Source organism: Tursiops truncatus, chromosome 13 (genome assembly GCF_011762595.2).
Source record: "Tursiops truncatus isolate mTurTru1 chromosome 13, mTurTru1.mat.Y, whole genome shotgun sequence".
Taxonomy (NCBI): Eukaryota; Metazoa; Chordata; class Mammalia; order Artiodactyla; family Delphinidae; genus Tursiops; species Tursiops truncatus.
Window position 1 is genome coordinate 51,496,601 of NC_047046.1, and position 20,978 is coordinate 51,517,578.

The following is a 20,978-nucleotide window of genomic DNA, read 5'->3' on the forward strand; positions in this document are numbered from 1 at the left end:
AAATCAGTAGTGTCAATGGCAAACTTCATTTGTCCTCATGGTCTTAACCATCATCAGTTCCATGAGTTTTTTTTGTTTTTGTTTTTGTTTTTTTGCGGTACGCGGGCCTCTCACTGTTGTGGCCTCTCCCATTGCGGAGCACAGGCTCCGGACGCGCAGGCTCAGCGGCCATGGCTCACGGGCCCAGCCGCTCCGCGGCATGTGGGATCTTCCCAGACCAGGGCACGAACCCGTGTCCCCTGAATCGGCAGGCGGACTCTCAAACACTGCGCCACCAGGGAAGCCCAGTTTTGTGATTTTTTTGAGGACTGAAATTGAAATTTTTCTGAACGAGAAAAATCCCCTTTGACTTCTATTACTGAGATTCACTTTGAAAATTAGCTTTTGCTGCAGGTTTGACAATGTTTCTTAATAAATTCAACCTAAACTTAAAAGGCAAAACAGATGCTTATATAGAAATTTGTACTGTGATAGTCATTTCAGTGAACTAACCTTTTGTGAATCACAAGTAATATCAAGTTGTTGTTTTGTTGTTGTTTTTACACAGTTTTTTTTAACATCTTTATTAAAGTATAATTGCTTTACAATGTTGTGTTAGTTTCTGCTGTATAACAAAGTGAATCAGCTATACGTATACATATATCCCCATATCCCCTCCCTCTTGCATCTCTCTCCCACCCTCCCTATCCCATCCCTCTAGGTGGTCACAAAGCACCCAGCTGATCTCCCTGTGCCATGTGGCTGCTTCCCACTAGCTATCTATTTTACATTTGGTAGTGTATATATGTCCATGCCACTCTCTCACTTAGTCCCAGCTTACCCTCCCCCCTCCCAGTGTCCTCAAGTCGATTCTCTACGTCTGCATCTTTTTTCCTGTCCTGCACCTAGGTTCTTCAGAACCTTTTTTTTGTATTTTTTTAGATTCCATATATATGTGTTAGCATATGGTATTTGTTTTTCTCTTTCTGACTTACTTCACTCTGTATGACAGACTGTAGGTCTATCCACCTCACTACAAATAACTCAATTTCGTTTTTTTTTATGGCTGAGTAATATACCATTGTATATATGTGCCACATCTTCTTTATCCATTCATATGTTGATGGACACTTAGGTTGCTTCCATGTCCTGGTTATTGTAAATAGAGCTGCAATGAACATTGTGGTACATGACTCTTTTTGAATTATGGCTTCTCATGCTGTCAAAACCTAAAGAAGTGAGACGTTCATTCTCATAAAAATCTGTCATGGATATGATTTCTGAGCTCAACCTACACTTCTGGGAACGTTTTTGTGACTTGGATGCAAATGCAGAGAAAGGATATTTCTACATTGCAAAATTCGTTTAACTGTGCCATTCTGCCTAACCATCAATTGGAGTGATTAGTCTTCAACGTAATGACATGCTAAAAGGCAAATATTAAGAGAAGAGTCTAATAGAATTCTATATATATTAAATTAAAATCATATGCTTGTGGATTAATATCACTATTTGACAATACCAGTCTGCATTTTCACATATGAAATATATTTAAAATATATTTCATATATTTTAAATATATATTATATATTAAATATAACATATAAATATAATTTTATATATTATAGTAAATATTAGTATTTAAATTGTATAATATATTAATATATTGCTGATAATTATTAATTATTGTATAATTAATAATATAATAATTATTTGTATTATATAATTATTAATATATGGTGTATATTATATATTATTAATAACAATATATTATATATTTTCAAGTTTATATATTATATAACACATAATGTATAATATTAATATACTAATATATATTATACATTTTAATATATATTAATATAATAATATATATCATATATAACATTAATATTATAAATATATTCTTTATATATTATATATAAATATATTACTATAAATATATAATAATTATGTTATTTCATATAAATATATTATTTATATATAATACTATATAACATATTGATAATAATATTAATGCTATATATTATACACATTATATTAATATATACTGTAATATATTATATATAATGTATATATAACATAATATATATTATATATTATAATATAGTAAATATAATGTATATAATACATTATATGCATCATATTAATAATATATGTATTGCAGTGTATAATATATAATATATTATATGTAATTTTGAATGTTATAATATATATAATATATAATATGTTATATAGTATTATATATAATATTATTATATGTTAGGTATTATATTTTATATATTTTATACTTTATATACAATTATAAATTATAACTGTATATAATTTAATAATAAATTTTATTATAATTATAAATTTTGTTATGATTATATATAATTATAATAATTATATATTATAATATTATATATTATATGTATTATATTTTATATATTATGCATTTTTTATGTATTATATATTATAATTATATATAACTATAGTATAATTATACTTATATAATTAAATATAATATTAATATTATTTAATGTTTTATATATTTATTATATAACATATTTAATAAAATATATTACATATATTAAATATATTTCATATATATTTATATGTATATTAAAATGTTAAAAATCTCATTACAGATCAGCATTAACAGATGAACATTTTCAATTTGGATGATAGGGAACATTAACTTTGAACCCTAATTAAGTGAAATTATTTCCCCTCCCCCTCCAAAAAAGAAGAATTCTAGTCTTCTCATTAGTGGACCTGAATGAAAAATTTTTCAAGTATACTCAATTATTCTATTTTTAATTTTGCCAATATAAACTTCGTGGAATTTGTTTTCTCCCTTGTTATGTAAGAAAAGCTTCTCATGGATTTTGCTTCTTGGCAACAAAGCCTAAAATATTTACTTTACATCGGTCCTTTACAGAAAAACATGTCTGACCCCTCCCATGGACAGCCAATCACAGGCATTGGACTAGAGTACTGTCCACTGCCCAGATCCCACACTGTCTGCTGGGTAGGATGCAGATAGGACTTATCCAAATAACACTGCAAATACTTTGAAAACTTAACTGACATTATAGCAACACTAAGAAAACCATTTGGAACTGTGTCCTGAACCAATCCTAGTTTAATGCCTGCTACAATAGAACAAAACAAAACAAAATCAGCAATCTCCTTAGGATTTAAACAATACCTAGGTGACATAAATATTCAAAATGTCCAGGATACCGTCTAAAATTACTCAGCATATGAAGAACCTTGAAAATCTCCTCTCCCAAGAGTTTGATTGTCTTTTAATCAATAGATGCCAAACCTGGGATGACACAGATGTAGCATTTATCAGACAACTTTAAAGCAACTATTATAACCATGCTTCATGAAGTAAGGGTCAACAGACTTCAAACGTATGGAAAGATAGAAAATATCAGCATAGAAATAGAAAATATAAAGAGCCAAATGCATATTTTAGAACTAAAAGAGTAAAGTAACTGGGCGCTTCCCTGGTGGCACAGTGGTTGAGAGTCCACCTGCCGATGCAGGGGACGCGGGTTCATGCCCCGGTCCAGGAAGATCCCACATGCCACAGAGTGGCTTTACCCGTGAGCCATGGCCGCTGAGCCTGCGCATCCGGAGTCTGTGCTCTGCAATGGGAGAGGCCACAACAGTGAGAGGCCTGCGTACTGGAAAAAAAATAAATAAAGAGTAAAGTAACTGAAAATTTATAATCCACTGGATGAGCTTAATAGCAGAATAGAAATGACAGAGGAAAGAATCAGTAAGCTTGTGGATAAATCACTGGAGGTTATCTAGTCTGGACAACAGACAGGAAAAAAAAAAGATTGAAAAAGATATAGAAACAGAGCCTCATCAAATTGTGTGAGAATACTAGAAAGAGAAAAAACATAAAGTACAAAAATATTAGAAGAAAATGTATTCAGTAAAAGACACAAGATTCACAAAGCTCAGCAAACCCAAGCAAGATCAATTCAAAGAAATCTCTCCTAGACCCATCGTAATTAGACTTGTGAAAACTATATAGAAAGAATACTGGAAATTGCCAGAGAAAATGGACATATGTCATACAGGGGAACAACAATTCGAATGACTATATATTTCTCATCAGAAATCAAGGACAGTAGAAGTTATAAAACGCTGAGGGAAAAGACCTCTCAACTCAGAATTCTGTCTCCATTGAAAATATCTTTGACGAATAAAGGTGAGATGAAGAAGCTCTCAGATGAAGGGAACAGAATTCATCAACAGCAGACCTGCTCTAAAAGAAACGCTAAAAGTACTTCAGATGAAGTATTGGGAAAAGATAAATAAAACTGTCCCTGTTCAAAGATGAAATGATGTCTAGAAAATAGACAATCCCATGTACTCTACAGAGTATCCCAATAGAAAATCCCATGTACTCTACAGAGAGGTTCCTAGAACTAAATGATTTTATTAAGGGTTGCAGGATAAAAGGCCAACACACAAAATTCAATAGTACTTCTATTTACTAACAAAGAGCAATTGGAAACTGAAATTAATGCAACAATGCCATTCACGATAGTTCCATATAATTGCAACAGTCTACCTTTAAGTAACATCATGCATTTCATGTATGGTATAAGACCCATACAACAGTATACTCTCACTTTCCCCCCTCCCAGCTTTTGTGCTATTTTTATTATACATTTAATTTATACATATGTATACACCACTTTGTGTCCGTCCAAATTTCTATCCGGTATCATTTTGAGACTTCTTTATATATTCTGGATAGAAGTCTTTTGTTTGATATGTGATTTCCAAGTATTTTCTTCCAATATAGAACTTGTCTTTTGATTCTCTTAATGTATCTTCCACAGATAAAATGTTTTTAATTTTGATAAAATCTAATTTTTTATTTTATACATTGTGCTCTTGATATCGTATTTAAAATTTCTTTGACTAACTTCAGGTCACAGATGTTTTTCCTATATTTTCTTTTAAAAGTTTTACAATTTATGTTTCACACTTAAACCTATGATCCATTTAGATTAACTTTTTAAAAAGACTATTTTTTTAGAGCAGTTTTGGGTTCACAGAAAAACTAAGAGGAAGATAAAGGAATTTCTCATATATCTCCTGCCCCCACACCTGCATAACTTCCCTCATTATCAACAAGCCCTACCTGAGAGGTACATTTGTTACAACTGATGCATGAACCTACATTGACCTATCATAATCAGTTAAAGTCCATAGTTTACATTATGGTACACTCTGGGTGTTGTACATTCTATGAGTTATGGCAAATTTATAATGACATGTATCCATGATTATAGTATCAGACAGCGTGTTCTCACTGCCGTAAAACCCCTCTGTGCTCTGCCTATTCATCCCACTTCCCCAACCCCTGGCAACCAATGATCTTTTTACTGTCTCTGTAGTTTTGCCTCTTCCAGAATGTCATATAGACGGAATCATTTGGTATGTAGCCTTTCCAGATTGGCTACTTAGTAATATGCATGTAAAGCCCCTCCATGTTTTTTCATGACTTGATAGCTCATTTATTTTTAGTGCTGAATAATATTCCATTGTCTTTATGTCCCACATTCATTCACATCATTATTTGTCCATTCACCTTCTAAAGGACGTCTTGGCTGCTTCCAAGTTTCGGCTATTATGAGTAAAGCTGCTATAAACATCTACGTGCGGGTTTTTGTGTGGACATAAGTTTTCAGCTTTTCGGGGTAAATGTCAAGGAGCATGATTACTGGATCATAGGGTAAGAATATGTTTAGTCTGGTAAGAAACTGCCAAATTGTGTTCTAAAGTGGCTGTGCCATTTTGCATTTCCACCAGCAATGAATGAGAGTTTCTGCTGCTCCACATCCTCCCCAGTATTTAGTGTTGTCAGTGTTACAGATTTAGGCCATTCTAATAAGTGTGTAGTAGTATCTCATTGGTGTTTTAATTTGCATTTCCCTGATGACATAGATGTGGGCATCTTTTCATATGCTTATTTGCCATCTGTGTATCTTCTTCAGAAAGGTGTCTGTTAAGATCTTTGGTCCATTTTTTAATCAGGTCATTTGTTTTCTTATTGTTGAGTTGTAAGTGTTCTTTGTATGTTTTGGTTAGTAGTATTTTATCAGATGTGGGTTTTGCAAATATTTTCTCCCTGTCCGTGGTTTGTCTTCTCATTCTCTTGAGATTGTCTTTTGCAGAGCAGAAGTTTTTAATTTTAATGAAGTCCATTTTATCAATTATTTCTTTCATGGATAGTGCCTTTGGCGTGGTATTTATGAAGTAATCATTATACCCAAGGTCTTCTAGGTTTCCTCCTATTTATCTTCTAGGAGTTTTATACTCTTGCATTTTACATTTTGAGTTAATTGTTGTGGAAGGTGTAGGGTCTGTGTCCAGATTCATCTTTTTGCATATGGATATCTAGTTGTTCCAGGCCATCTTTGAGCATTTGTTGAAAAGGTTATCTTTGCTCCATTGCCTTTGCTCCTTTTTCAGAGATCAATTGATTATATCAATACTTATGTGGGCTCTCTATTCTGTTTTTTTGATCTATTTGTCTATTTTTTTTTGCCAGTACCACACTGTCTTGATTACTGTAGCTTTATAGTAAGTTTTGAAGTCAGGTAAAGTCACTCCTCAACTTTTTTCTCCTCCTTCATTTTTGTGTTGTCTATTCTGGATCTTTTGCCTCTCCACATTAACTTTAGAATCAGCTTGTCAGTATCCACAAAATAACATGCTGGGACTTTGATTGGGATTGATTATGTTGCATCTGTAGGTCAACTTGTGGAGAACTGATTTCTTAACAATATTGTCTTCCTATCCTTGAATGTGGAATACCTCTTCATTTATTTAGTTCTTCTTTGGTTTTGTTCATCAGAGTTTTGTAGTTTTCCTCATATAAATCTTATACATTTTTTTAGATTTATACCTAAGCATTTCATTGGGGGGTGCTAATTTTATTTCAAATTCTATCTGTTCATTTCTACTATATAGCAAAGCAGTTGACTTTTGTATGTCAACCTTGTATACTGCAACATTGGTTATAATTGCTTATTAGTTCCAGGAGGGTTTTGTTGATCCTTTTGGATCTCTACATAGAAAATCATGTCATCTGTGAACAAAGACAGTTTTATTTCTTCCTTTCCAATCTGTATACCTTTTATTTCCTTTTCTGATCTTAATCATTAGCTAGCATTTCCAGTATGATGTTGGAAAGGAGTGGTGAAAGGATATTCTTGCCTTGTATCTGAACTTAGTGGGAAAGCTACAAGTTTCTCAACATTAAGTATGATGTTACCTGTAGGTTTTTTGTAGATGTTCATATCAAGTTGAGGAAGTTCCCTGTATTCCTAGTTTACTGAGAGTTTTTACCATGAATGGGTGTTGGATTTGTCAAATACTTTTTCTACATTTATTGATATGATAATGTGGTTTTTTTTAACCTGTTGATGTGATGGATTACATTAATGGATTTTTAAAATGTTCAATCAGCCTTGCATTACTGAGATAAATCCCACTTGGTTGAGAATTTTTCCATCTGTGCTCATAAAAGATATTGGTCTGTAGTTTTCTTTTCTTGTAATCTCTTTGTCTGGTTTTGGTATTACAGTAATCTGGCCTCATAGAATGTGTTAGGAAGAATTCCCTCTCTTTTGTCCTCTGAAAAAGTTTGTAGAGAATTCTTATAATTTCTTCCTTAAATGTTTGCTAGAGTTCACCAGTGAACCAATGTGGGCCTCTGCTTTCTATTTTGGAAGGTTATTAATTATTGATTCAATTTATTTAATAGATAAAGCCCTATTCAGATTGTCTATTTCTTCTTGTGTGAGATTTGGCAAATTGTGTCTTAAGGAATTGTTCCTTTTCATCTAGGTTATTACATTTATGAGCATAGAGTTATTCATAGAACTCTTTGATTATCCTTTTAATGTCCATAGGATCTGTAGTGATATACTTTCATTTCTAATGTTAGTTATTTGTGCCATCTGTTTTGCTTTGTTTTGCTTTTAATTAGCCTGGCTAAAGACATCGATTTTATTGATCTTTTCAAAAAACTAGCTTTTGGTTTCATTGATTTTTCTCTGTTGATTTCCTGTTTTCAGTCCCACTGATTTCTGCTCTACTTCCCATTATTTCTTCTCTTCTGCTTACTTTAGGTTTTTTTGTTAATTTTTATTGGAGTATAGTTGCTTTACAATGTTGTGTTAGTTTCTGCTGTACAGCAAAGTGAATCAGATGTACATATACATACATCCCCTCTTTTTGGATTTAATTTGTTCTTCTTTTTCTGGTTTCCTAAAGTGGACGCTTAGATGATTGATTTTAGTTTTCTTTTTGCTAAGGTATGCATTCAATGCTATAAATTTCTGATTGATTTTAGTTTTCTTTTTTTCTAATGTATGCATTCAATGCTATAAATTTCCCTCTAAGCACTGCTTTCACTGCATCCCATAAACTGTGATAAATTATGTTTTCATTTCTATTTAATTCAAAATATATTTAAGTTTATCTTAAGATTTCTTCTTTGACCCATTTGTTATTTAGAAGTGTGCTGTTTATTCTCCATGTATTTTTGGATTTTCCAGTTATAAAGATAACTGTTATTGATTTCTAATTTAATTCCATTGTGGTCTAATAGCAGACATTGTATGATTTATATGATTTCTATTTTTTTCTGTTTGTTAAGATGTGTTTTATGGCCCAGAATGTGTTCTGTCTTGGTGAATGTACAGTTAATTTTTGTATAAGTTATGAGGTTTATGCTAAAGTTTGTTTTTGCATATGATGTCTAGTTGTTGAAACTAGACACTAACACTATTTGTTGAAAAGGTTATCCTTTCTCCACTGAATTTACTTTGTACATCTGTAAAAACCTCAGTTGATCATATTTGTGTTGGTATATTTCTGGACTCTGTCTGTTTTTCTATTGATCTGTCTATCCATTCTTCACTAATACCACATTGTCTTGATTAATGTAGCTTTACAGTAAGTCTTAAAATCATGTTATATGAGCCCTCCAGCTTTGTTCTTTTCTTCAAAATTATTGTGGCTACACACAATATACTACAATTATTGTGGTTCCTTCTTCTTCCCTGTAAGAAACGGAGTCTTAGATAAAAATGTAAATATTATACAAAAATATAAAATAATAACATGACTAAAAGATTTTACTCTGTTATTTGTGCCTTTTAATATGTTATATTAAAATTGTTCTTGATTAGAGGATCTCCCGTATACCCGTCGACTTTCTGGTAAATTCTTTAGCCTCCCTCCAAGGTGCACTGACTTTGCATAGTATTCACTCTGTGGCTTATATGCGCTTCAAGAAGAAATATATTAAATTAGGATTAGCAGAGTCCTTTTGTGACAGCGCCTCTGTTGAATGGAGAACAAGAAATAGAAAGGTAACTTTCTGAGTATTACCCTCAATTCTGTGTCTGCACATATCTGACTTTCTCTCCATCTATGTGAGTAGTTCTTCTATGAGATCTGCAGCCTCATAGGCAGGTTCAAGACCACGCTTTTTTCTTAACTAACCTATTGGTGATGTTTGACAGATGATTGGGAAGCACTTATAAAATATGCAATATCTTCTATTTTTCAGAAACCTGAATGCCAGTCTAGGTTTGCTTTAGCAATTAAAAAGTAGGAAACTTTTGAGAGGAACTGTTTTAGGATTCCTGAGATGACCTATTTTAGGTCACCTAGTCCAGTGTGGTAATTGGTTATCCTTCTACCTTCTTTATAAATTCATTCTTTCTTAAATTGGTACTATTCCTTTTCTCCCACTGAGGTAAGACTAATATATAGGGATATAAAGAACCATAAGAAGGATTATGAACAAATATTTCCTATAAATATAGATGTTTTAAACCCTAAAATAATCATAAAAATCTGAGTAAATATAAAGAATAATACTATATAACCAGGAAGAATGTATTCTAATAATTAAAATATGCCTACTATTTTGGAAGCCAAAAATAGAATATTTCTTAACAATATGCCAAAAAAGAAAAAGTGTATTATCGTCTCAGTATATACTTAAAAGTTACTTGGTAAAATTAATTTTTCATTCCTGCTTTTAGTAAGCCAAAAGAGAAAATACTTTTTAATATAATAAAGAGTATCTAGATGAGAAATACTTAATAGTGATAAAATAGAATAATTTCTGTTTAGATCAGAATTATACAAAGGTGGCTATAAAACTTGTATTGCCCTGGAAGTTCTAGCCAATACAATAATATAAGAAAAAATAATACAAATATGGGAGAACACATAAACCTTATGATTATAAGGTTTGTAATTGTTCACCCATAAAAATCAACTGAAAAAATAAAGAACTGAGAGTTCAATAATGTACAAAACTCAATCACTGTAGGGACTTCCTTGGTGGTCCAGTGGTTAAGACTCCACTTTTCCAGTGCTGAGTACGTGGGAGCTAAAATCCCACATGCCGTGTGGTGTGGCCAAAAAAAAAAAAATCAAAAAACTCAATTACTATAAATCTTGATACCAACATTAGCTATTTGAAAGATAAAGTGGGGAGGGGGAAATTCATTTGTAATAGCGATGAAAAAACTCAGAAATTTCTAATAATAAACCTAGAAATTTATGGAACCTTTCTGCAAATGTATTTCCTAGCTAAGATGATTGAGAACTTGTATTTATCTCTTCTGTTTCCTGAGACACCAGTAAGATGAGAGTAAATTAATGTTTTTAAAGGTGTAAATCCACAAGAATAAATGGGAGAAGAGTCATCAATATACCTGACATCTATACACATTTTTGGAAAATGGAAAATGAATGTAGGGTTAGTAACTTACTAGACAGGACAGAGGAAGCTACCACATAGAAAGCACTGAGAAGGGTATTCAAATGAAAAGAGATTGATGTCACAGAACTTTGTAAAAGTTTGGGAATTGGAAGCAACATGAACAGTAAAGAGTGGTGATATGAGGTAGAACTAGAAATGAGGTGGACATTTGAAGCAAGAATCAAAAAACCCAGTACTCCTGCCACAGTGCCATATATGGAATATTAGTCCCAGACAAAAAGACTGGAGATGAATTCTCTGGAGAAATTCAACAGAGAAGAGAAGACACAGGAATGTCATGTACTTTGGAAGATTAGATGAGCACTGAAAATGGGATGAATTCAAAGTATAAAAATGGAAAAAGTCGACCTCCTTCCCTGTCCCAGAAGTAGACCACATCTCCCTCCCAGAATACTGAAAGATTCTTCTCTGAAGAAGCTTAATAGTCCCAGAAAAAAGACCTCCAAATACCGACATGAAGTGACAAATCCACTTTAGAGAACAGTCTGGCAGTTCCTTAAAAGGTTAAACATAGAATTTGCAATCCCACCCTTAGGTATCGACCCAAGAGAAATGAAAACATATGTTTACTAAAAACACATACATGACTGTTCATAGCAGCACTGTTCACAATAGCCAAAAGATAGAAACAATCCAGTGTCTATCATGTGATGAAAGGTAAATAAAATGTGGTATATTCATACTGTGGCATATTATTTGGCAAAAAAAGGAATGTAATAGGGAGTGACTGCTAATGGGTAGTTTCTCGGGGCGGGGGAGGGAGGCGGGGAATGAAATGTTCTCAAATTAAATTATGGTAGTTGCTCAACTCTGTTAAACTAAAAATCACTGAGCTGAATGCTTTAAATAGGTGTACTTTTATGTATGCATATTTTACCCCAATAAAACAGTTTAAAGTTTATAAAGAAGCAATCAGCCACATTGAATGCTGACGAGACATTATTAAAACAAGGACTACAAAATGTCCATTGGATTTAGCAGCATGGAAGTCACTGGTGAAATTTGGTGAGTTCAATTTTAGTACAGAAGATGAAAGCCAGGTTGGAAAAAATTGAGAAATGGTGTGGTTATGGAAATGAAAGAATGTCTTAAGTGCTCTTAGTTATCTAGTAAACAGGAAAAGATTGAAGGTTCTAGAGTGGATAGTCAATACTAAAAGGTTCCTAAGAAGCACAAATGGAGTGATTAGCCTTGTCTAAGAGAAGGATCACTTCCTTCAGTGTAAAAGGAGGAAATGATAGGTGCTGAAAGACTTGTGACAAAGTGACGACAGTTTCTCGTTAATGACCTCCTTTCTCTGATGTGGGAAGCAAGGCCATCTGTTTAGCATAAATTGCGAGAAGGGGAAATGAAGAGAGCAGAACAGCTGATTAGAGAAATACAGTAGCTCTGTCAGAAAACGTTTAGCAGGCTTCCCTGGTGCGCAGTGGTTGAGAGTCTGCCTGCCGATGCAGGGGACACGGGTTCATGCCCCGGGTATGGGAAGATCCCACATGCCGCGGAGCGGCTGGACCCGTGAGCCATGGCCGCTGAGCCTGCGCGTTCGGAGCCTGTGCTCCGCAACGGGAGAGGCCACAACAGTGAGAGGCCCGCGTACCGCAAAAAAAAAAGAAAATGTTTAGCACCCATTTAAGGTTAGTGACTAGGAATCTATATTGGATCTGCTCTTTGTTTCTTTCTTGTTTCTTTGATTTTGTTTTATTTACACTAAGTTTCCCAACTACAATTCACAGAAAAGGCAGACATTTGGATTCATGCAGTATTATGATTTTGCCAGATTTAGGGGAGGGGACAAATATACAGGGGACATGTTTTTAAGAGCTTTGTTAAACGAGTGTTTGGAATGCTGGACCATGAAATTCAAGTTCAATAAGAAGTAAAGGGTTGGGAAGAAGGTAAGCTATTAATGGTCCCACAGGACAGAGATTTGAGCTATCTTATTCACCACTTCACTCCCAGTTCTTAGAGCAATGATTGTTTGAATTAATGGTTTGTTGAGACCAATGGGCAGAGATAGTGGGAATAGTTGAAAAAACAAGCTTGAGGGTAAGATGTGGGCATCAGGAAGTAGTAGGATGTTTGAATTACTGAATTCAGAAGAGATGCTGTTTAATTGGTCACAAGTTCCTAGATATAAAAAGAAAGACTTACTGAGAAAGTATTTGACCTGAGAGGTCAAAGAACTAAGTCAGAGTGTTGGTTGAGTGTCATTCATGTAATGTTGACATTAGCAGGGATGATGGTAACAGTTGAAGGAGAAAACTGAATCAAGTGTTATCATCAGTGATTGAGAGTGAATGGGTAAATAGATGTTACAGATGAAGAGAAGTTGAAGGTGGTAGAGCAGATGACAGAATCCTTAGAGCACTGGGAGTTTAATGAGAGACAGGGAAAATAATGATCAAAAAGCAAAAATGGAAGCAGTGATGATCCAAATACTACCTCTTGGCCCTGAAATATATAAGGTATATTGAGTATTAACAATTCTCACTGAGAAGGATGTAAGGGAAACATTGACCTCAGGAAGGAAAATCAAGTTTCAGTTAAAATAGGAGATGGGAAGTGTTGGGAAAAAAAGAGAGTAAAACTATAGAACGTAATAGGGATAGCAGTACTTTGCTAATTTATGATGAATTGGGGTAGAGAATACCCTTTGGGCATTGACTGATTGAAAAAAGGAATGAGAGACATAGCTGATTTAGTCTCAAAAGACCTTGGACCTAACCTAAGTGCTCTTCAATAGTGGATTGGTTAACTAAATTAAGAGTGCTTCCAGGAGACAAAGTAATCTGAAATCATTAAAAATAATGTTACAAAAAATTGATATGGAAAAAATATTCCCAATATATTAAGTGAAAAAGTAGTTTATACAATCCATATGTATATTATCCTTTTTTATAAAAGAACAAGAAGAATAATTGGATGAGTAATACTTCCATACTGTTTGAAATATATTGTAATTTTTTAAAAGACTAGCTGTCCAAAGATCTAAAAAGCTGCCTATGGAGGAAGGGGCTAAAACTTGAACCATAGAACCATTCATTTTTTCAACAAATATTTAGCTCCTACCTTGGGTCAGATACCATTCTTGGCACTGGAGATAATAACATAAACAAAATAATGACCCTACTCTTGTAACTGTTGAAAGATAAAAGCAAGTAAGATCTGAGAGAAGAGCATCCTAAGCAGAGGATTCAACACACGCACAGGCCCAGAGGTAGGGATCAAGCATACCAGCAGGTTTTTGGCAACCCTGAGCAGCTGCGTTGATGGAGAGGAGTGGGATTTAGAGAAAAACAATAATAGTTCTGTTTTAGATAGTTTGAGATACCTATCGCACATCCAAGTGGAGGTATCAGGCAACAGTTGGGTGTTATGAGTCTGGAGCTCGAGAGCGAGGCTGATGGTAGAGCTGTACATTTAGGAGTCATTGACATATTGCTGTTATTAAAAGTCATGAGAATGAATGGAATTACCTAAGACGTGAGAACTAAAGATTAAGCCCTGGGACATTCCATCATTTAAAAGGTAAGAGAAGAGGAGGGTAATCGGGAGAGGTCTACTGAAATCACCAAAGGTGAAAAAAGAGAGTGGGAAGGGAAAGCTCCTGCATCATGTTTAGCTTTTCATCCAGTGCAGCTTATGCACTGGACCTTGAAATTGTTTCATTTCAGGGTCTTGCCTGGGACTTAAGGGCAGGGTCAGTTACATAACTTAAAAGACCAGTGCAAAATGAAAATCCCTTGTTCAAAAGGTAGGATGAAAAATGCAGTTAAAGGGACTAAACTACAAAGCATTTTCCTTTAAGAAGAAATTTATAAAATAACAGGTGATACATGAGTAATATAAACCTGCAGACAGCAAAAAAAATATTTTTGATGTTATAATTTTTTATAATATAATAAATAGTAATACTTTATTAATGTGATAACTTGGTTGATCATAAGATTTTTCTGGTTCCTGTTTTTTCAAATTCATTTATTAGATCATCAAAGTTTATACTTTTAGCAACTTTATTTTAAGTGATATACTTAAAAGCAGATTAGTTGCTCTTGGCAAATGAAAGATAAATTTTGGTAATTTTTAATTTTGAGAAAGATCTTTCTGCTGAGGCAACTGACACTGGAACTGTTAAGGATATTTTATAAGCTGTGACATTCGGAGAGATTTCTGATAAATTATTTCAAAATATAATAGTATATTTTGTATATTATACAAATATAAATAGTATATTTTGGTATATCTAGAACTGATGGTTCTTATGGAACAATTTTTTTAAAAGATTTAACTATTCATACACATAGTTTCATGTATGTGTATAAATTTAAATTTGTACAATGACATTTTAATGTTTTCTCTGGCATTTTCTGTAACTTGTAGAGGTCATATGAGAAACCGAAAGTCACCTAATGGTTTGTAGGTAATTCAAAATGCCTATTATGCTTTCTATTACTGTATCTTAAATTATAAAGAAAAAAATAATTTTAAAACTGTATTCCTCATTAATTGGTTCATTTGAAGCTGTATATAAAAACAATGTTCTTTTCCATCAAATGCAACAATCTTTATATTTAATTTCTGTTTCTCAGCCTGTGGATATTTGCTTTGCAATGTTGCAGCAGTTTTTAAAACCAGAGATTCTAAACTCTTTGAAGATTTCTGATATCTCTTTGATATGCTATATTATAATGTCCATGCGTATGCTTTTATTTTGTAATAATTTATTGACGTTTATTGCCTAAACACTAGCAGTTCTTATCCCAGTGCTCAGGCCAGAGAGCTAATATTTTTGCCTTGGGGATGAGCTCTGGGAAGATAGGCAAGCCAGCCTCCCACGACTGCCACCACCACTGCTGCTTCTGCCACCATCACCATCACTAATCTGGGGCCCTGCACCACACCAGGCTGCTTCTGGCATGAATGTGCATACCAAGCAAGCAGCCAACTGTTTGGCATACACACTGTGCTGTGGGCCAGAACCCACATATACATGCCTGGCATATCTCCTCTGTTCACGCACATGCTCCCTTGTCCCATCAGATTTTATTGGGTTGGCCAAAAACTGCCTTTGTTTTTTTTTTGTTTGTTTTTTTTTAACATCTTTATTGGAGTACAATTGCTTTACAATGGTGTGTTAGTTTCTGCTTTATAACAAAGTGAATCAGTTATACATATACATATGTTCCCATATTTCTTCCCTCTTGCGTCTCCGTCCCTCCCACCCTCCCTATCCCACCCCTCTAGGTGGTAACAAAGCACCCAGCTGATCTCCCTGTGCTATGCGGCTGCTTCCCACTAGGTATCTATTTTACGTTTGGTAGTGTATATATGTCCATGCCACTCTCTCACTTTGTCACAGCTTACCCTTCCCCCTCCCCATATCCTCAGGTCCGTTCTCTAGTAGGTCTGTGTCTTTATTCCTGTCTTACCCCTAGGTTCTTCATGACATTGTTTTTTCTTAAATTCCATATATATGTGTTAGCATATGGTATTTGTCTTTCTCTTTCTGACTTACTTCACTCTGTATGACAGACTCTAGGTCCATCCACCTCATTACAAATAGCTCAATTTCGTTTCTTTTTATGGCTGAGTAATATTCCGTTGTATATATGTGCCACATCTTCTTTATCCATCCATCTGTTGATGGACACTTAGGTTGTTTCCATCTCCTGGCTATTGTAAATAGGGCTGCAATGAACATTTTGGTACATGACTCTTTGAATTCTGGTTTTCTCAGGGTATATGCCCAGTAGTGGGATTGCTGGGTCGTATGGTAATTCTATTTTTAGTTTTTTAAGGAACCTCCATACTGTTCTCCATAGTGGCTGTACCAATTCACATTCCCACCAGCAGTGCAAGAGTGTTCCCTTTTCTCCACACCCTCTCCAGCATTTATTGTTTCTAGATTTTTTGATGATGGCCATTCTGACTGGTGTGAGATGATATCTCATTGTAGTTTTGACTTGCATTTCTCTAATGATTAATGATGTTGAGCATTCTTTCATGTGTTGTTGGCAGTCTGTATATCTTCTTTGGAGAAATGTCTATTTCGGTCCTCTGCCCATTTTTCGATTGGGTTGTTTGTTTTTTTTGTTATTGAGCTGCATGAGCTGCTTCTAAATTTTGGAGATTAATCCTTTGTCCGTTGCTTCATTTGCAAATATTTTCTCCCATTCTAAGTGTTGTCTTCTGGTCTTGTTTATGGTTTCCTTTGCTGTGCAAAAGCTTTGAAGTTTCATTAGGTCCCATTTGTTTATTTTTGTTTTTATTTCCATTTCTCTAGGAGGTGGGTCAAAAAGGACCTTGCTGTGATTTATGTCATAGAGTGTCCTGCCTATGTTTTCCTCTAACAGTTTGATAGTTTCTGGACTTACATTTAGGTCTTCAATCCATTTTGAGCTTATTTTTGTGTATGGTGTTAGGGAGCGATCTAATCTCATACTTTTACATGTACCTGTAAAAGTATGTGTTCCAGTGTTCCCAGCACCACTCATTGAAGAGGCTGTCCTTTCTCCACTGTACGTTCCTGCCTCCTTTATCAAAGATAAGGTGACCATATGTGCATGGGTTTATCTCTGGGCTTTCTATCCTGTTCCATTGATCTATCTTTCTGTTTTTGTGCCAGTACCATACTGTCTTGATTATTGTAGCTTTGTAGTATAGTCTGAAGTCAGGGAGCCTGATTCCTCCAGCTCCATTTTTCATTCTCAAGCTTGCTTTGGCTATTCAGAGTCTTTTGTGTTTCCATACAAAGTGTGAAATGTTTTGTTCTACTTCTGTGAAAAATGCCAGTGGTAGTTTGATAGGGATTGCATTGAATCTGTAGCTTGCTTTGGGTAGTAGAGTCGTTTTCACAATGTTGATTCTTACAATCCAAGACCATGGTATATCTCTCCATCTATTTTTATCATCTTTAATTTATTTCATCAGTGTCTTATAATTTTCTGCATACAGGTCTTTTGTCTCGTTAGGTAGGTTTATTCCTAGATATTTTTTTCTTTTTGTTGCAATGGTAAATGGGAGTGTTTTCTTGATTTCACTTTCAGATTTTTCATCCTTAGTGTATAGGAATGCCAGAGATTTCTGTGCATTAATTCTGTATCCTGCTACTTTACCAAATTCATTGATTAGCTCTAGTAGTTTTCTGGTAGCATCTTTAGGATTCTCTATGTGTAGTATCATGTCATCTGCAAACAGTGACAGCTTTACTTCTTCTTTTCCGATTTGGATTGCTTTTATTTCCTTTTCTTCTCTGATTGCTGTGGCTAAAACTTCCAAAACTATGTTGAATAAGAGTGGTGAGAGTGGGCAACCTTGTCTTGTTCCTGATCTTAGTGGAAATGCTTTCAGTTTTTCACCATTGAGGACGATGTTGGCTGTGGGTTTGTCATATATGGCCTTTATTATGTTGAGGAAATTTCCCTCTATGCCTACTTTCTGCAGGGTTTTTATCATAAATGGGTGTTGAATTTTGTCGAAAGCTTTCTCTGCATCTATTGAGATGACCATATGGTTTTTCTCCTTCAATTTGTTAATATGGTGTATCACATTGATTGATTTGCATATATTGAAGAATCCTTGCATTCCTGGAATAAACCCCACTTGATCATGGTGCATGATCCTTTTAATGTGCTGTTGGATTCTGTTAGCTAGTATTTTGTTGAGGATTTTTGCATCTATGTTCATCAGTGATATTGGCCTGTAGTTTTCTTTCTTTGTGACATCCTTGTCTGGTCTTGGTATCAGGGTGGTGGTGGCCTCATAGAATGAGTTTGGGAGTGTTCCTCCCTATGCTGTATTTTGGAAGAGTTTGAGGATGGGTGTTAGCTCTTCTGTGAAGCCATCTGATCCTGGGCTTTTGTTTGTTGGAAGATTTTTAAAAACAGTTTCAATTGCAGTGCTTGTGATTGGTCTCTTCATATTTTCTATTTCTTCCTGATTCAGTCTTGGCAGGTTGTGCATTTCTAAGAATTTGTCCATTTCTTCCAGGTTGTCCATTTTATTGGCATAGAGTTGCTTGTAGTAATCTCTCATGATCTTTGGTATTTCTGCAGGGTCAGTTGTTACTTCTCCTTTTTCATTTCTAATTCTATTGATTTGAGTCCTCTCCCTTTTTTTCTTGATGAGTCTGGCTAATGGTTTATCAATTTTGTTTATCTTCTCAAAGAACTAGCTTTTAGTTTTATTGATCTTTGCTATCATTTCCTTCATTTCTTTTTCATTTATTTCTGATCTGATTTTTATGATTTCCTTCCTTCTGCTAACTTTGGGGTTTTTTTGTTCTTCTTCCTCTAATTGCTTTAGGTGCAAGGTTAGGTTGTTTACTCAAGATGTTTCCTGTTTCTTAAGGTAGGATTGTATTGCTATAAACTTCCCTCTTAGAACTGCTTTTGCTGCATCCCATAGGTTTTGGGTCATCGTGTCTCCATTGTCATTTGTTTCTAGGTATTTTTTGATTTCCTCTTCGATTTCTTCAGTGATCACTTCGTTATTAAGTAGTGTATTATTTAGCCTCCATGTGTTTGTATTTTTTACAAATCTTTTCCTGTAATTGATATCTAGTCTCATAGCGTTGTGGTTGGAAAAGATACTTGATACAATTTCAATTTTCTTAAATTTCCCAAGGCTTGATTTGTGACCCAAGATATGATCTATCCTGGAGAATGTTCCATAAGCACTTGAGAAAAATGTGTATTCTGTTGTTTTTGGATGGAATGTCCTATAAATATCAATTAAGTCCAACTTGTTTAATGTATCATTTAAAGCTTGTGTTTCCTTATTTATTTTCATTTTGGATGATCTGTCCATGGGTGAAAGTGGGGTGTTAAAGTCCCCTACTATGAATGTGTTACTGTCGATTTCCCCTTTTATGGCTGTTAGTATTTGCCTTATGTATTGAGGTGCTCCTATGTTGGGTGCATAAATATTTACAATTGTTATATCTTCTTCTTGGATCAATCCCTTGATCATTATGTAGTGTCCTTCTTTGTCTCTTTTAATAGTCTTTATTTTAAAGTCTATTTTGTCTGATATGAGAATTCCTACTCCAGCTTTCTTTTGGTTTCCATTTGCATGGAATATCTTTTTCCATCCCCTCCCTTTCAGTCTGTATGTGTCTCTAGGTCTGAAGTGGGTCTCTTGTAGACAACATATATATGGGTCTTGTTTTTGTATCCATTCAGCCAGTCTGTGTCTTTTGGTGAGAGCATTTAATCCATTTACATTTAAGGTAATTATCAATATGTATGTTCCTATTCCCATTTTCTTAATTGTTTTGGGTTTGTTATTGTAGGTCTTTTCCTTCTCTTGTGTTTCTTGCCTAGAGAAGATCCTTTAGCATTTGTTGTAAAGCTGGTTTGGTGGTGCTGAACTCTCTCAGCTTTTGCTTGTCTGTAAAGGTTTTAATTTCTCCATCAAATCTGAATGAGATCCTTGCTGGGTAGAGTTATCTTGGTTGTAGGTTTTTCTCCTTCATCCCTTTAAATATGTCCTGCCAGTCCCTTCTGGCTTGCAGAGTTTCTGCTGAAAGATCAGCTGTTAACCAGGAAACAAAGAGGGAAGAAAAAGTCTCTTGCCTCTTCGGCAGGTCCAGACTTCTCCCCAGACTCCCTCCCGGCCAGCTGTGGCGCACTAACCCCTTCACGCTGCCAGCCCCAGTCCTCTCCCTGCGCTCCGACCAAAGCTCGAGCTTCAGCTCCCAGCCCCGCCCGCCCTGGTGGGTGAGCAGACAAGCCTTTCGGGCTGGTGAGTGCCGGTCGGCACCGATCCTTTGTGCGGGAATCTCCCCGCTTTGCCCTCCGCACCCCTGTTGCTGTGCTCTCCTCTGCGGCCCCTAAGTTCCTCCCTCTGCCACCCGCAGTCTCTTCCCACTAAGGGGCTTCCTAATGTGTGGAAACCTTTCCTCCTTCACAGCTCCCTCCCACTGGTGCAGAACCCATCCCTATTGTTTTGTCTCTGTTTATTCTATTTCCTTTTGCCCTCCCCAGGTATGTGGGGAGTTTCTTGCCTTTTGGGAGGTCTGAGGTCTTCTGCCAGCATTCAGTAGGTGTTCTGTAGGAGTTGTTCCACGTGTAGATGTATTTCTGATGTATCTGTGGGGAGGAAGGTGATCTCTGCATCTTACTCTTCCGCCGTCTTCCCCCTCTCCTCTGCCTTTGGTTTTTAA

The 20,978-nt window shown here is 35.1% G+C and overlaps 1 protein-coding gene across 8 annotated transcripts in view; it reads left to right on the forward strand.

Annotated features, from left to right (window-relative positions):
- KIAA1328 (KIAA1328 ortholog) overlaps positions 1–20,978 on the forward strand; it is a 391,966-nt gene that overhangs the window by 367,008 nt on the left and 3,980 nt on the right. Inside the window, exon 11 of one of the 8 annotated variants that reach the window (XR_012325380.1) lies at positions 5,597–5,731. The exons of the other annotated variants lie outside the window; for them this stretch is intronic. The gene's annotated coding sequence lies outside the window, so the exon portion shown is untranslated. The remainder of the gene's footprint in view (positions 1–5,596; positions 5,732–20,978) is intronic. 8 annotated transcript variants of the gene reach the window in all.